The following is a 14,914-nucleotide window of genomic DNA, read 5'->3' as shown; positions in this document are numbered from 1 at the left end:
TGTGCCTCATGAGAACAGTCCAGCCCAAACTGCCAAGCCATGCCTTCCCTGGACCGGAAACAAGCTTCCGAGGACCGGTTTCTGGCATTCCAGCCGTCTTCAGCCCGGCTTGCTTGAATCCAGTGGCAAAGTGAGCAAGGGACTCACGTCTGAGCATACCCTGCCACACTTATGTTGGCCAAAAGCGGTACAAAAGGGGGTTGTAATAGACCGAGCATCTGAACCAATCAAAAACTCACACCCAGTCAAAAGATCTGGGTTTAATCCATCACCGTTCTTTAGCCCACTCTGCCACCCCAGTTCAGACATGGCTATATGCAAATCAGTCTGACCCTGTGCCTTATGGGAACAGTGCAGCCCGAACTGCCAAGCCATGCCTTCCCTGGACCGGAAACAAGCTTCCGAGGACCGGTTTCTGGCATTCCAGACGTCTTCAGCCCGGCTTGCTTGATTCCAGTGGCAAAGTGAGCAAGGGACTCACGTCTGAGCATACCCTGCCACAGTTATGGTGGCCAAAAGCGGTACAAAAGGGATTGGTAATGGACAGAGCATCTGAACCAATTAAACACTCACACCCAGTCAAAAGATCTGGGTTTAATCCATCACCGTTCTTTAGCCCACTCTGCCACCCCAGTTCAGACATGGCTATATGCAAATCAGTCTGACCCTGTGCCTCATGGGAACAGTCCAGTCCGAACTGCCAAGCCATGCCTTCCCTGGACCGGAAACAAGCTTCCGAGGACCGGTTTCTGGCATTCCAGCCGTCAGCCCAGCTTGCTTGAATCCAGTGGCAATGTGAGCAAGGGACTCACGTCGGAGCATACCCTGCCACACTTATGGTGGCCAAAAGTGGTACAAAAGGGGGTGGTAATGGACGGAGCATCTGAACCAATCAAACACTCACACCCAGTCAAAAGATCTGGGTTTAATCGATCACCGTTCTTTAGCCCACTATGCCACCCCAGTTCAGACACAGCTATATGCAAATCAGTCTGACCCTGTGCCTCATGGGAACAGTGCAGCCCGAACTGCCAAGCCATGCCTTACCTGGACCGGAAACAAGCTTCCGAGGACCGGTTTCTGGCATTCCAGCCGTCTTCAGCCCGACTTGCTTGAATCCAGTGGCAAAGTGAGCAAAGGACTCACATCTGAGCATACCCTGCCACACTTATGATGGTTAAAAGCGGTACAAAAAAGGGTGGTAATGGACGGAGCATCTGAACCAATCAAACACTCACACCCAGTCAAAAGATCTGGGTTTAATCCATCACCGTTCTTTAGCCCACTCTGCCACCCCAGTTCAGACATGGCTATATGCAAATCAGTCTGACCCTGTGCCTCATGGGAACAGTGCAGCCCGAACTGCCAAGCCATGCCTTCCCTGGACCGGAAACAAGCTTCCGAGGACCGGTTTCTGGCCTTCCGGACGTCTTCAGCCCGGCTTGCTTGATTCCAGTGGCAAAGTGAGCAATGGACTCACGTCTGAGCATACCCTGCCACACTTATGGTGGCCAAAAGCGGTACAAAAGGGGTTGGTAATGGACGGAGCATCTGAACCAATCAAACACTCACACCCAGTCAAAAGATCTGGGTTTAATCCATCACCGTTCTTTAGCCCACTCTGCCACCCCAGTTCAGACATGGCTATATGCAAATCAGTCTGACCCTGTGCCTCATGGGAACAGTCCAGTCCGAACTGCCAAGCCATGCCTTCCCTGGACCAGAAACAAGCTTCCGAGGACTGGTTTCTGGCATTCCAGCCGTCTTCAGTCCGGCTTGCTTGAATCCAGTGGCAAAGTGAGCAAGGGACTCACGTCTGAGCATACCCTGCCACACTTATGGTGTCCAAAAGTGCTACAAAAGGGGGTGGTAATGGACGGAGCATCTGAACCAATCAAACACTCACACCCAGTCAAAAGATCTGGGTTTAATCCATCACCGTTCTTTAGCCCACTCTGTCACCCCAGTTCAGACATGGCTATATGCAAATCAGTCTGACCCTGTGCCTCATGGGAAAAGTCCAGCCCAAACTGCCAAGCCATGCCTTCCCTGGACCAGAAACAAGTTTCTGAGGACCGGTTTCTGGCATCCCAGCCGTCTTCAGCCCGGCTTGCTTGAATCCAGTGCCAAAGTGAGTAAGGGACTCACATCTGAGCATACCCTGCCACACTTATGGTGGCCAAAAGTGGTACAAAAGGGGGTGGTAATGGACGGAGCATCTGAACCAATCAAACACTCACACCCAGTCAAAAAATTTGGGTTTAATCCATCACCGTTCTTTAGCCCACTCTGCCACCCCAGTACAGACATGGCTAAATGCAAATCAGTCTGACCCTGTGCCCTATGTGTACAGTCCATCCCGAACTGCCAAGCCATGCCTTCCCTGGACCAGAAACAAGCTTCCGAGGACCGGTTTCTGGCATTCCAGCCGTCTTCAGCCCGGCTTGCTTGAATCCAGTGGCAAAGTGAGCAAGGGACTCACGTCTGAGCATACCCTGCCACACTTATGGTGGCCAAAAGCGATACAAAAGGGGGTGGTAATGGACGGAGCATCTGAAAGAATCAAACACTCACACCCAGTCAAAAGATCTGGGTTTAATCCATCACCGTTTTTTAGCCCACTCTGCCACCCCAGTTCAGACATGGCTATATGCAAATCAGTCTGACCCTGTGCCTCATGAGAACAGTCCGGCCCAAACTGCCAAGCCATGCCTTCCCTGGACCGGAAACAAGCTTCCGAGGACCGGTTTCTGGCATTCCAGCCGTCTTCAGCCCGGCTTGCTTGAATCCAGTGGCAAAGTGAGCAAGGGACTCACGTCTGAGCATACCCTGCCACACTTATGTTGGCCAAAAGCGGTACAAAAGGGGGTTGTAATAGACCGAGCATCTGAACCAATCAAAAACTCACACCCAGTCAAAAGATCTGGGTTTAATCCATCACCGTTCTTTAGCCCACTCTGCCACCCCAGTTCAGACATGGCTATATGCAAATCAGTCTGACCCTCTGCCTCATGGGAACAGTCCAGCCCGAACTTCCAAGCCATGCCTTCCCTGGACCGGAAACAAGCTTCGAGGACCAGTTTCTGGCATTCCAGCCGTCTTCAGCCCGGCTTGCTTGAATTCAGTGGCAAAGTGAGCAAGGGACTCACGTCTGAGCATACCCTGCCTCACTTATGGTGGCCAAAAGCGGTACAAAAGGGGGTGGTAATGGACGGAGCATCTGAACCAATCAAACACTCACACCCAGTCAAAAGATCTAGGTTTAATCCATCACCGTTCTTTAGCCCACTCTACCACCCCAGTTCAGACATGGCTATATGCAAATCAGTCTGACCCTGTGCCTCATGGGAACAGTCCAGTCCGAACTGCCAAGCCATGCCTTCCCTGGACCGGAAACAAGCTTCTGAGGAACGGTTTCTGGCATTCCAGCGGTCTTCAGCCCGGCTTGCTTAAATCCAGTGGCAAAGTGAGCAAGGGACTCACATCTGAGCAAACCCTGCCACACTTATGGTGGCCAAAAGCGGTACCAAAGGGGGTGGTAATGGATGGAGCATCTGAACTAATCAAACACTCACACCCAGTCAAAAGATCTGGGTTTAATCCATCACCGTTCTTTAGCCCAATCTGCCACCATAGTTCAGACATGGCTATATGCAAATCAGTCTGACCCTGTGCCTCATGGGAACAGTGCAGCCCTAACTGCCAAGCCATGCCTTACCTGGACTGGAAACAAGCTTCCGAGGACCGGTTTCTGGCATTCCAGCCGTCTTCAGCCCGGATTGCTTGAATCCAGTGGCAAAGTGAGAAAGGGACTCACATCTGACCATACCCTGCCACACTTATCGTGTCCAAAAGCGGTACAAAGGGGGTGGTAATGGACGGAGCATCTGAACCAATCAAACACTCACACCCAGTCAAAAGATCTGGGTTTAATCCATCACCGTTCTTTAGCCCACTCTGCCACCCCAGTTCAGACATGGCTATATGCAAATCAGTCTGACCCTGTGCCTCATGGGAATAGTCCAGCCCGAACTGCCAAGCCATACCTTCCCTGGACCAGAAACCAGTGTCCGAGGACCCGTTTCTGGCATTCCAGCCATATTCAGCCTGGCCTGCTTAAATCCAGTGGCAAAGTGAGCAAGGGACTCACGTCTGAGCATACCCTGCCACACTTATGGTGGCCAAAAGAGGTACAAAAGGGAGTGGTAATGGACGGAGCATCTGAACCAATCAACAACTCACACCCAGTCAATAGATCTGGGTTTAATCCATCACCGTTCTTTAGCCCACTCTGCCACCCCAGTTCAGACATGGCTATATGCAAATCAGTCTGACCCTGTGCCTCATGGGAACAGTCCAGCCTGAACTGCCAAGCCATGCCTTCCCTGGACCGGAAACAAGCTTCCGAGGACCGGTTTCTGGCATTCCAGCCATCTTCAGCCCGGCTTGCTTGAATCCAGTGGCAAAGTGAGCAAGGGACTCAGGTCTGAGCATACCCTGCCACACTTATGGTGGCCAAAGGTGGTACAAAAGGGGGTGGTAATGGACGGAGCATCTCAACCAATCAAACACTCACACCCATTCAAAAGATCTGGGTTTAAACCATCACCGTTCTTTAGCCCACTCTGCCACCCTAGTTCAGACATGGCTATATGCAAATCAGTCTGACCCTGTGCCTCATGGGAACAGTCCAGCCCGAACTGCCAAGCCATGCCTGCCCTGTACCGGAAACAAGCCTCCGAGGACCGGTTTCTGGCATTCATAAAAGTGGCAGGGTATGCTCAGACGTGAGTCCCTTGCTCACTTTGCCACTGGATACAAGGAAGCCGGGCTGAAGATGGCTGATCTTCAGCCCGGCTTCCTTGTATCCAGTGGCAAAGTGAGCAAGGGACTCACGTCTGAGCATACCCTGCCACTTTTATGGTGGCCAAAAGCGGTAAAAAAGGGGGTGGTAATGGCTGGAGCATCTAAACCAATCAAACACTCACACCCAATCAAAATATCTGGGTTAAATCGATCACCGTTCTTTAGCCCACTCTGACACCCTAGTTCAGACATGGCTAAATGCAAATCAGTCTGACCCTGTGCCTCATGGGAACAGTCCAGCCCAAACTGCCAAGCCATGCCTTCCCTGGACCAGAAACAAGCTTCTGAGGGCGGTTTCTGGCATTCCAGCCGTCTTCAACCCGGCTTGCTTGAATCCAGTGGCAAAGTGAGCAAGGGACTCACGTCTGAGCATACCCTGCCACACTTATGGTGGCCAAAAGCGGTACAAAAGGAGGGTGGTAATGGACGGAGCACCTGAGCCAATCAAACACTCACACCCAGTCAAAAGATCTGGGTTTAATCGATCACCGTTCTTTAGCCCACTCTGCCACCCCAGTTCAGACATGGCTATATGCAAATCAGTCTGACCCTGTGCCTCATGGGAACAGTCCAGCCCGACCTGCCAAGCCATGCCTTCCCTGGACCAGAAACAAGCTTCCGAGGACCGGTTTCTGGCATTCCAGCCGTCTTCAGCCCGGCTTGCTTGAATCCAGTGGCAAAGTGAGCAAGGGACTCACGTCTGAGCATACCCTGCCACACTTATGGTGGCCAAAAGTGGTCCAAAAGGGGGTGGTAATGGACGGACCATCTGAACTAATCAAACACTAACACCCAGTCAAAAGATCTGGGTTTAATCCATCACCGTTCTTTAGCCCACTCTGCCACCCCAGTTCAGACATGGCTATATGCAAATCAGTCTGACCCTGTGCCTCATGGTAACAGTCCAGCCCAAACTGCCAAGCCATGCCTTTCCTGGACCTGAAACAAGCTTCCGAGGACCGGTTTCTGGCATTCCAGCCGTCTTCAGCCCGGCTTGCTTTAATCCAGTGGCAAAGTGAGCAAGGGACTCACGTCTGAGCATACCCTGCCACACTTATGGTGGCCAAAAGCGGTACAAAAGGGGGTAGTAATGGACGGAGCATCTGAACCAATCAAACACTCACACCCAGTCAAAAGATCTGGGTTTAATCCATCACCATTTTTTAGCCCACTCTGCCACCCCAGTTCAGACATGGCTATATGCAAATCAGTCTGACCCTGTGCCTCATGGGAACAGTCCAGTCCGAACTGCCAAGCCATGCCTACCCTGGACCGGAAACAAGCTTCCGAGGACCGTTTTCTGGCATTCCAGCCGTCAGCCCAGCTTGCTTGAATCCAGTGGCAATGTGAGCAAGGGACTCACGTTGGAGCATACCCTGCCACACTTATGGTGGCCAAAAGTGGTACAAAAGGGGGTGGTAATGGACGGAGCATCTGAACCAATCAAACACTCACACCCAGTCAAAAGATCTGGGTTTAATCGATCACCGTTCTTTAGCCCACTCTGCCACCCCAGTTCAGACACGGCTATATGCAAATCAGTCTGACCCTGTGCCTCACAGGAACAGTGCAGCCCGAACTGCCAAGCCATGCCTTACCTGGACCGGAAACAAGCTTCCGAGGACCGGTTTCTGGCATTCCAGCCGTCTTCAGCCCGACTTGCTTGAATCCAGTGACAAAGTGAGCAAAGGACTCACATCTGAGCATACCCTGCCACACTTATGATGGTTAAAAGCGGTACAAAAAAGGGTGGTAATGGACGGAGCATCTGAACCAATCAAACACTCACACCCAGTCAAAAGATCTGGGTTTAATCCATCACCGTTCTTTAGCCCACTCTGCCACCCCAGTTCAGACATGGCTATATGCAAATCAGTCTGACCCTGTGCCTCATGGGAACAGTGCAGCCCTAACTGCCAAGCCATGCCTTCCCTGGACCGGAAACAAGCTTCCGAGGACCGGTTTCTGGCCTTCCGGACGTCTTCAGCCCGGCTTGCTTGATTCCAGTGGCAAAGTGAGCAAGGGACTCACGTCTGAGCATACCCTGCCACACTTATGGTGGCCAAAAGCGGTACAAAAGGGGTTGGTAATGGACGGAGCATCTGAACCAATCAAACACTCACACACAGTCAAAAGATCTGGGTTTAATCCATCACCGTTCTTTAGCCCACTCTGCCACCCCAGTTCAGACATGGCTATATGCAAATCAGTCTGACCCTGTGCCCTATGTGTACAGTCCATCCCGAACTGCCAAGCCATGCCTTCCCTGGACCAGAAACAAGCTTCCGAGGACCGGTTTCTGGCATTCCAGCCGTCTTCAGCCTGGCTTGCTTGAATCAAGTGGCAAAGTGAGCAAGGGACTCACGTCTGAGCATACCCTGCCACATTTATGGTGGCCAAAAGCGGTACAAAAGGGATTGGTAATGGACAGAGCATCTGAACCAATCAAACACTCACACCCAGTCAAAAGATTTGGGTTTAATCCATCACCGTTCTTTAGCCCACTCTGCCACCCCAGTTCAGACACGGCTATATGCAAATCAGTCTGACCCTGTGCCTCATGGGAACAGTGCAGCCCGAACTGCCAAGCCATGCCTTACCTGGACCGGAAACAAGCTTCCGAGGACCGGTTTCTGGCATTCCAGCCGTCTTCAGCCCGACTTGCTTGAATCCAGTGACAAAGTGAGCAAAGGACTCACATCTGAGCATACCCTGCCACACTTATGATGGTTAAAAGCGGTACAAAAAAGGGTGGTAATGGACGGAGCATCTGAACCAATCAAACACTCACACCCAGTCAAAAGATCTGGGTTTAATCCGTCACCGTTCTTTAGCCCACTCTGCCACCCCAGTTCAGACATGGCTATATGCAAACCAGTCTGACCCTGTGCCTCATGGGAACAGTGCAGCCCGAACTGCCAAGCCATGCCTTCCCTGGACCGGAAACAAGCTTCCGAGGACCGGTTTCTGGCCTTCCGGCATCTTCAGCCCGGCTTGCTTGATTCCAGTGGCAAAGTGAGCAAGGGACTCACGTCTGAGCATACCCTGCCACACTTATGGTGGCCAAAAGCGGTACAAAAGGGGTTGGTAATGGACGGAGCATCTGAACCAATCAAACACTCACACCCAGTCAAAAGATCTGGGTTTAATCCATCACCGTTCTTTAGCCCACTCTGCCACCCCAGTTCAGACATGGCTATATGCAAATCAGTCTGACCCTGTGCCTCATGGAAACAGTCCAGTCCGAACTGCCAAGCCATGCCTTCCCTGGACCAGAAACAAGCTTCCGAGGACTGGTTTCTGGCATTCCAGCCGTCTTCAGCCCGGCTTGCTTGAATCCAGTGGCAAAGTGAGCAAGGGACTCACGTCTGAGCATACCCAGCCACACTTATGGTGTCCAAAAGTGGTACAAAAGGGGGTGGTAATGGACGGAGCATCTGAACCAATCAAACACTCACACCCAGTCAAAAGATCTGGGTTTAATCCATCACCGTTCTTTAGCTCACTCTGCCACCCCAGTTCAGACATGGCTATATGCAAATCAGTCTGACCCTGTGCCTCATGGGAAAAGTCCAGCCCAAACTGCCAAGCCATGCCTTCCCTGGACCAGAAACAAGTTTCTGAGGACCGGTTTCTGGCATCCCAGCCGTCTTCAGCCCGGCTTGCTTGAATCCAGTGCCAAAGTGAGTAAGGGACTCACATCTGAGCATACCCTGCCACACTTATGGTGGCCAAAAGCGGTACAAAAGGGGGTGGTAATGGACGGAGCATCTGAACCAATCAAACACTCACACCCAGTCAAAAAATTTGGGTTTAATCCATCACCGTTCTTTAGCCCACTCTGCCACCCCAGTACAGACATGGCTAAATGCAAATCAGTCTGACCCTGTGCCCTATGTGTACAGTCCATCCCGAACTGCCAAGCCATGCCTTCCCTGGACCAGAACCAAGCTTCCGAGGACCGGTTTCTGGCATTCCAGCCGTCTTCAGCCCGGCTTGCTTGAATCCAGTGGCAAAGTGAGCAAGGGACTCAGGTCTGAGCATATCCTGCCACACTTATGTTGGCCAAAAGCGGTACAAAAGGGGGTTGTAATAGACCGAGCATCTGAACCAATCAAAAACTCACACCCAGTCAAAAGATCTGGGTTTAATCCATCACCGTTCTTTAGCCCACTCTGCCACCCCAGTTCAGACATGGCTATATGCAAATCAGTCTGACCCTGTGCCTCATGGGAACAGTCCAGCCCGAACTTCCAAGCCATGCCTTCCCTGGACCGGAAACAAGCTTCGAGGACCAGTTTCTGGCATTCCAGCCATCTTCAGCCCGGCTTGCTTGAATCCAGTGGCAAAGTGAGCAAGGGACTCACGTCTGAGCATACCCTGCCACACTTATGGTGGCCAAAAGCGGTCCAAAAGGGGGTGGTATTGGACGGAGCATTTGAACTAATCAAATACTCACACCCAGTCAAAAGATCTGGGTTTAATTCATCACCGTTCTTTAGCCCACTCTGCCACCCCAGTTCAGACATGGCTATATGCAAATCAGTCTGACCCTGTGCCTCATGAGAACAGTCCAGCCCGAACTTTCAAGCCATGCCTTCCCTGGACCGTAAACAAGCTTTGCGAGGACCGGTTTCTGGCATTCCAGCCGTCTTCAGCCCGGCTTGCTTGAATTTAGTGGCAAAGTGAGCAAGGGACTCACGTCTGAGCATACCCTGCCTCACTTGTGGTGGCCAAAAGCGGTACAAAAGGGGGTGGTAATGGACGGAGCATCTGAACCAATCAAACACTCACACCCAGTCAAAAGATCTAGGTTTAATCCATCACCGTTCTTTAGCCCACTCTACCACCCCAGTTCAGACATGGCTATATGCAAATCAGTCTGACCCTGTGCCTCATGGGAACAGTCCAGTCCGAACTATCAAGCCATGCCTTCCCTGGACCGGAAACAAGCTTCCGAGGACCGGTTTCTGAGATTCCAGCCGTCTTCAGCCCGGCTTGCTTGAATCCAGTGGCAAAGTGAGCAAGGGACTCACGTCTGAGCATAACCTGCCACACTTATGGTGGCCAAATGCGGTACAAAAGGGGGTGGTAATGGACGGAGCATCTGAACCAATCAAACACTCACACCCAGTCAAAAGATCTGGGTTTAATCGATCACCGTTCTTTAGCCCACTCTGCCACCCCAGTTCAGACATGACTATATGCAAATCAGTCTGACCCTGTGCCTCATGGGAACAGTGCAGCCCGAACTGCCAAGCCATGCCTTACCTGGACCGGAAACAAGCTTCCGAGGACCGTTTTCTGAGATTCCAGCCGTCTTCAGCCCGGCTTGCTTGAATCCAGCGGCAAAGTGAGCAAGGGACTCACATCTGAGCATACCCTGCCTCACTTATAGTGGTTAAAAGCGGTACAAAAAAGGGTGGTAATGGACGGAGCATCTGAACCAATCAAACACTCACACCCAGTCAAAAGATCTGGGTTTAATCCATCACCGTTCTTTAGCCCACTCTGCCACCCCAGTTCAGACATGGCTATATGCAAATCAGTCTGACCCTGTGCCTCATGGGAACAGTGCAGCCTGAACTGCCAAGCCATGCCTTCCCTGGACCGGAAACAAGCTTCCGAGGACCGGTTTCTGGCCTTCCGGACGTCTTCAGCCCGGCTTGCTTGATTCCAGTGGCAAAGTGAGCAAGGGACTCACGTCTGAGCATACCCTGCCACACTTATGGTGGCCAAAAGCGGTACAAAAGGGGTTGGTAATGGACGGAGCATCTGAACCAATCAAACACTCACACCCAGTCAAAAGATCTGGGTTTAATCCATCACCGTTCTTTAGCCCACTCTGCCACCCCAGTTCAGACATGGCTATATGCAAATCAGTCTGACCCTGTGCCTCATGGGAACAGTCCAGTCTGAACTGCCAAGCCATGCCTTCCCTGGACCGGAAACAAGCTTCCGAGGACTGGTTTCTGGCATTCCAGCCGTCTTCAGCCCGGCTTGCTTGAATCCAGTGGCAAAGTGAGCAAGGGACTCACGTCTGAGCATACCCTGCCACACTTATGGTGGCCAAAAGCGGTACAAAAGGAGGGTGGTAATGGACGGAGCATCTGAGCCAATCAAACACTCACACCCAGTCAAAAGATCTGTGTTTAATCCATCACCGTTCTTTAGCCCACTCTGCCACCCCAGTTCAGACATATATGCAAATCAGTCTGACCCTGTGCCTCATGGGAACAGTCCAGCCCGAACTGCCAAGCCATGCCTTCCCTGGACCGGAAAAAAGCTTCCGAGGACCGGTTTCTGGCATTCCAGCCGTCTTCAGCCCAGCATGCTTGAATCCAGTGGCAAAGTGAGCAAGGGACTCACGTCTGAGCATACCCTGCCACACTTATGGTGGCCAAAAGCGGTACAAAAGGGGGTAGTAATGGACGGAGCATCTGAACCAATCAAACACTCACACCCAGTCAAAAGATCTGGGTTTAATCCATCACCGTTCTTTAGCCCACTCTGCCACCCCAGTTCAGACATGGCTATATGCAAAACAGTCTGACCCTGTGCCTCATGGTAACAGTGCAGCCCGAACTGCCAAGCCATGCCTTACCTGGACCGGAAACAAGCTTCCGAGGACCGGTTTCTGGCATTCCAGCCGTCTTCAGCCCGACTTGCTTGAATCCAGTGGCAAAGTGAGCAAAGGACTCACATCTGAGCATACCCTGCCACACTTATGATTGTTAAAAGCGGTACAAAAAAGGGTGGTAATGGACGGAGCATCTGAACCAATCAAACACTCACACCCAGTCAAAAGATCTGGGTTTAATCCATCACTGTTCTTTAGCCCACTCTGCCACCCCAGTTCAGACATGGCTATATGCAAATCAGTCTGACCCTGTGCCTCATGGGAACAGTGCAGCCCGAACTGCCAAGCCATGCCTTCCCTGGACCGGAAACAAGCTTCGGAGGACCGGTTTCTGGCATTCCAGACGTCTTCAGCCCGGCTTGCTTGATTCCAGTGGCAAAGTGAGCAAGGGACTCACGTCTGAGCATACCCTGCCACAGTTATGGTGGCCAAAAGCGGTACAAACAGGATTGGTAATGGACAGAGCATCTGAACCAATTAAACACTCACACCCAGTCAAAAGATCTGGGTTTAATCCATCACCGTTCTTTAGCCCACTCTGCCACCCCAGTTCAGACATGGCTATATGCAAATCAGTCTGACCCTGTGCCTCATGGGAACAGTCCAGTCCGAACTGCCAAGCCATGCCTTCCCTGGACCAGAAACAAGCTTCCGAGGACTGGTTTCTGGCATTCCAGCCGTCTTCAGCCCGGCTTGCTTGAATCCAGTGGCAAAGTGAGCAAGGGACTCACGTCTGAGCATACCCTGCCACTCTTATGGTGTCCAAAAGTGGTACAAAAGGGGGTGGTAATGGACGGAGCATCTGAACCAATCAAACACTCACACCCAGTCAAAAGATCTGGGTTTAATCCATCACCGTTCTTTAGCCCACTCTGCCACTTCAGTTCAGACATGGCTATATGCAAATCAGTCTGACCCTGTGCCTCATGGGAAAAGTCCAGCCCAAACTGCCAAGCCATGCCTTCCCTGGACCAGAAACAAGTTTCTGAGGACCGGTTTCTGGCATCCCAGCCGTCTTCAGCCCGGCTTGCTTGAATCCAGTGCCAAAGTGAGTAAGGGACTCACATCTGAGCATACCCTGCCACACTTATGGTGGCCAAAAGCGGTACAAAAGGGGGTGGTAATGGACGGAGCATCTGAACCAATCAAACACTCACACCCAGTCAAAAAATTTGGGTTTAATCCATCACCGTTCTTTAGCCCACTCTGCCACCCCAGTACAGACATGGCTAAATGCAAATCAGTCTGACCCTGTGCCCTATGTGTACAGTCCATCCCGAACTGCCAAGCCATGCCTTTCCCTGGACCAGAAACAAGCTTCCGAGGACCGGTTTCTGGCATTCCAGCCGTCTTCAGCCCGGCTTGCTTGAATCCAGTGGCAAAGTGAGCAAGGGACTCACGTCTGAGCATACCTTGCCACACTTATGGTGGCCAAAAGCGGTACGAAAGGGGGTGGTAATGGACGGAGCATCTGAAACAATCAAACACTCACACCCAGTCAAAAGATCTGGGTTTAATCCATCACCGTTCTTTAGCCCACTCTGCCGCCCCAGTTCAGACATGGCTATATGCAAATCAGTCTGACCCTGTGCCTCATGAGAACAGTCCAGCCCAAACTGCCAAGCCATGCCTTCCCTGGACCGGAAACAAGCTTCCGAGGACCGGTTTCTGGCATTCCAGCCGTCTTCAGCCCGGCTTGCTTGAATCCAGTGGCAAAGTGAGCAAGGGACTCACGTCTGAGCATACCCTGCCACAGTTATGGTGGCCAAAAGCGGTACAAAAGGGATTGGTAATGGACAGAGCATCTGAACCAATTAAACACTCACACCCAGTCAAAAGATCTGGGTTTAATCCATCACCGTTCTTTAGCCCACTCTGCCACCCCAGTTCAGACATGGCTATATGCAAATCAGTCTGACCCTGTGCCTCATGGGAACAGTCCAGCCCGAACTTCCAAGCCATGCCTTCCCTGGACCGGAAACAAGCTTCGAGGACCAGTTTCTGGCATTCCAGCCGTCTTCAGCCCGGCTTGCTTGAATCCAGTGGCAAAGTGAGCAAAGGACTCACATCTGAGCATACCCTGCCACACTTATGATGGTTAAAAGCGGTACAAAAAAGGGTGGTAATGGACGGAGCATCTGAACCAATCAAACACTCACACCCAGTCAAAGGATCTGGGTTTAATCCATCACCGTTCTTTAGCCCACTCTGCCACCCCAGTTCAGACATGGCTATATGCAAATCAGTCTGACCCTGTGCCTCATGGGAACAGTGCAGCCCGAACTGCCAAGCCATGCCTTCCCTGGACCGGAAACAAGCTTCCGAGGACCGGTTTCTGGCATTCCAGCCGTCTTCAGCCCGGCTTGCTTGAATCCAGTGGCAAAGTGAGCAAGGGACTCACGTCTGAGCATACCTTGCCACACTTATGGTGGCCAAAAGCGGTACGAAAGGGGGTGGTAATGGACGGAGCATCTGAAACAATCAAACACTCACACCCAGTCAAAAGATCTGGGTTTAATCCATCACCGTTCTTTAGCCCACTCTGCCGCCCCAGTTCAGACATGGCTATATGCAAATCAGTCTGACCCTGTGCCTCATGAGAACAGTCCAGCCCAAACTGCCAAGCCATGCCTTCCCTGGACCGGAAACAAGCTTCCGAGGACCGGTTTCTGGCATTCCAGCCGTCTTCAGCCCGGCTTGCTTGAATCCAGTGGCAAAGTGAGCAAGGGACTCACGTCTGAGCATACCCTGCCACAGTTATGGTGGCCAAAAGCGGTACAAAAGGGATTGGTAATGGACAGAGCATCTGAACCAATTAAACACTCACACCCAGTCAAAAGATCTGGGTTTAATCCATCACCGTTCTTTAGCCCACTCTGCCACCCCAGTTCAGACATGGCTATATGCAAATCAGTCTGACCCTGTGCCTCATGGGAACAGTCCAGCCCGAACTTCCAAGCCATGCCTTCCCTGGACCGGAAACAAGCTTCGAGGACCAGTTTCTGGCATTCCAGCCGTCTTCAGCCCGGCTTGCTTGAATCCAGTGGCAAAGTGAGCAAAGGACTCACATCTGAGCATACCCTGCCACACTTATGATGGTTAAAAGCGGTACAAAAAAGGGTGGTAATGGACGGAGCATCTGAACCAATCAAACACTCACACCCAGTCAAAGGATCTGGGTTTAATCCATCACCGTTCTTTAGCCCACTCTGCCACCCCAGTTCAGACATGGCTATATGCAAATCAGTCTGACCCTGTGCCTCATGGGAACAGTGCAGCCCGAACTGCAAAGCCATGCCTTCCCTGGACCGGAAACAAGCTTCCGAGGACCGGTTTCTGGCATTCCAGACGTCTTCAGCCCGGCTTGCTTGATTCCAGTGGCAAAGTGAGCAAGGGACTCACGTCTGA

Source organism: Lissotriton vulgaris, chromosome 2_1 (genome assembly GCF_964263255.1).
Source record: "Lissotriton vulgaris chromosome 2_1, aLisVul1.2, whole genome shotgun sequence".
In the NCBI taxonomy this organism is placed as follows: Eukaryota; Metazoa; Chordata; class Amphibia; order Caudata; family Salamandridae; genus Lissotriton; species Lissotriton vulgaris.
The sequence above is the reverse complement of the archived record's forward strand: the minus strand, read 5'-3'. Positions refer to the sequence as shown.